General features: G+C 29.8%; 1 long non-coding RNA gene across 1 annotated transcript; it reads right to left on the bottom strand.

Moving 5' to 3' along the window:
- Window positions 1-1155: 1155 nt before the first annotated feature.
- LOC124890397 lies at window positions 1156-2679 on the bottom strand. The gene is made up of 2 exons (XR_007049146.1): window positions 2543-2679; window positions 1156-1445 (listed from the first exon to the last, which is right to left on the bottom strand). It is a non-coding gene; the product is annotated as an uncharacterized LOC124890397 (long non-coding RNA).
- Window positions 2680-3121: the final 442 nt, after the last annotated feature.

Genomic DNA, 3121 nt, shown 5'->3' on the forward strand with positions numbered 1-3121 from the left:
ATATTTCTTGATATAAACTTAGTAGCGGAATCATAATATTATTTAAGGAGACTCAAAATATGAAAAAGTAAATATAGGAACAAACTAAGAAAATATACGTACAATGTATAGTTTCACCAAGGAACGGGATGAACCCTTGCATCCTTGTGGCTCTGCCCCCACATAAAATGAATGATTTTTTTTTTTAGAATTATTTTGAGATGGCTGATAAGAGAAAACTGAAGTGGAAAAATGTATTTCCTTTTGCATAGACGAAAGGAGAATCATATTGGTCCTAATTATTAATTCATTTACAAAATTTTACTAAACACAAACCTTAGAAAATTCAGAAGTTGGTGTTGTTTGATATTGTGTTTAACCTTCCAAGAAAAGTTTAATTGTCGAAACAATTGTTGTCATAAAATGTGTCATTGTAGATTTATAGGCCATGTGGAAATCGTGATTTTTGCATTCAAAGTGAATTATTATGTTGTGAATAAATTAGTCTAAAAGAGAAAGGCCAAATATTTGGATTAGTCCATGGAAATGTGTGGGTGTAACTATGGTGAAAAAAAATGAATAGAGTGCTTGAATTTAATAATTCTCCTTCATTCACTTTATGTATCTAATGGCAAAAGGTTGCTTTTAGAGGAGAATGAAATGGCAACCCTTGCTGAATCGGTGGTTCCGTTTCTGAAAAGGATTTTTTAGTATGCGTCGGGTATTTGGATGTTATTTGTCTTTTTTAAAAAGAAAAATATTAAAATTATTTAAAAGGATATTATAGTAATTTCACTTTAGAATTTAAGAGTTCATGCTTTTAAGATAGTATAGATATAGATACATATTATATTTTAAATTTTTTAGTAAAATTATTTTTTCACCACTGAACATGAACCGTGCAACTCAACAATGTACCACCAATGTTTTGTGGGTATAGATCTAGAAGTGGTAAAAATAGATTATTAAAATATATAATATGCTTAAATTTTGATAGGTTATTGACCTGTTTATTGGTTAACTAGTACGATCCAAGTGGTCATAATTGACACTCACTCTAACACTAGTGGGAGGACCATCTAAACCAACCTTTATCAACTAACTCAAACCCTCACAAGTCTCTTTCATAGGTTTCTTATCTTTAAATCACTGAAACACAATAATAACCAACTCAAATACAACGTAACTTAATCAATAATCATAACCAAGAATCAAAGTGTGGAACATATCTAATTATTACATCCCCAAAACCTGAAGTCGTGGTACAAGAACATCAAACAATTCTAAAAACTAAGTATAACAAGTTATCCAAAAATATGAACTAAGGAATAGTCTTATTCCTGCACAAAGAAAATAAATGACATAAGAAAGATCCAACAACTGTTAAGTCATGATGCTCAACCTTGAATCAAAGTCTGAAATCACTTGCTAGAGTTGAGGTCTTATCTCAACTGTTGGGACACGCTCTACACTCAACAAAAAGAAAAGTACAGGTAGTATCAGTACAACAACAAAGTATTGATAGGCATAATCGACCGACTCAACTCAACACTAGTAACAACGATCAAAACACAACATACCATCAATGACAACTAAGTGCTAGGACACGCTCTACACTCAACAAAAAGAAGAGTATAGGTAGTATCAGTACAACAATAAAGGACTGATAGGCATAATCGACCGTCTCAACTCAACACTATGCAACTAGGCGAATCAAATACAAGTAATAACTATCAAAATACAACTTACCATCAATGACAACTAAGTATAGATATAACATTACATCTCATACTTAAATTACACATAGACAGATTCTTCAATAAAATTCATCACAAAGCATAAATTTATATATACATGCAATGAATGGGATGAGTGCATGCATGCAAAAGGAACGTATTGTCTCAATATTATCACAGCATCATCATCAATATCATCTTAATATCAATAACATCACAATATCATTCACAATATCATCTCAACATCATTTCAATTTCATGTTCAATATCATATCAATATCAGATGTATTTGCATGATGTAATTACTAATCATAATTAATGCCCGAAAGTAAATTACAAACACTCAATTCACATATTAGTACAAAGTCAAGCAAATCTTTAATACAATGAAACCATAATCTAACTTGATTCATTGCTTGTAAATACTATATAGACAAAAACTTGTCCTACCTTTCAATAACAATCCCTTCTTGATCTATAAACAACAATTACACAATTCTTAATTCAACATTATATCTTTTTCAACCATTACAAACTTATATTTACTAACTTAACCTAAGAAATTTTTCTAGTTCATCATCTTAGGATTTTCTATCATTTAAACCTCATGAACTTCATATGATTTAACATTATCAACAAGAATTCTACCATACGAAGTATTTTTCAACACCTTAGAATTAATAAAAAATTTATTAAAACTAAATTTCCACCAATTCTCACCAACTCATAAATTAGGGCTAAACTCTAGTTCTTATTAAGATCATGGTTCTTGCAATTTCTAAGAATTCAAAGTAGAAATTCAAGTTTAGAATATAAATAAATCTTACTTTCAAAGATGAAAATCCCAAAAGTTGTAGAAATTGGCCTTTCTCCAAGCCCTTCAATATTCTTTTATGAAATTGAAAATAAAAACGTGTTTAATGGTTTTTAGAACTAAAATTATGTATTTCTACTACTGCAACATTACCGCTATAATGGAGGATCTATAGCTTACCGCGGCAGCGGACCCAAATTAATAACCCGGGACTTGGTCTCAATTTTATTTATTTCACAACAAATTTTTAAGAATACGACATCTTGAATCAATTCTTTCAAGGTAATTGCTATAACCAGAGTTTGAAAAACTCATATTATGTAACAGAAATTCCTACGACTTTCTAAACTTGATTCCTAAAAGAAAATTAAATCAAAAATATAAAAAAAAAAAAAGTGCTTAAATCACTACCATATTTTTGTATACCATCATACCCTCAAAATACGACTAGGTAAGTGCAGACTTTAAACTTTTGGTCTAAGAAAAAATTAGGCAAGGATTATACTCTCTATTTCATCATAACGATGATTTAGATCGTTACATTAGATACCAATATATTCTGCATTCATCCTCAAATAATAACTAGACTATA

Source organism: Capsicum annuum, unplaced genomic scaffold (assembly GCF_002878395.1).
Source record: "Capsicum annuum cultivar UCD-10X-F1 unplaced genomic scaffold, UCD10Xv1.1 ctg1714, whole genome shotgun sequence".
Classification (NCBI taxonomy): Eukaryota; Viridiplantae; Streptophyta; class Magnoliopsida; order Solanales; family Solanaceae; genus Capsicum; species Capsicum annuum.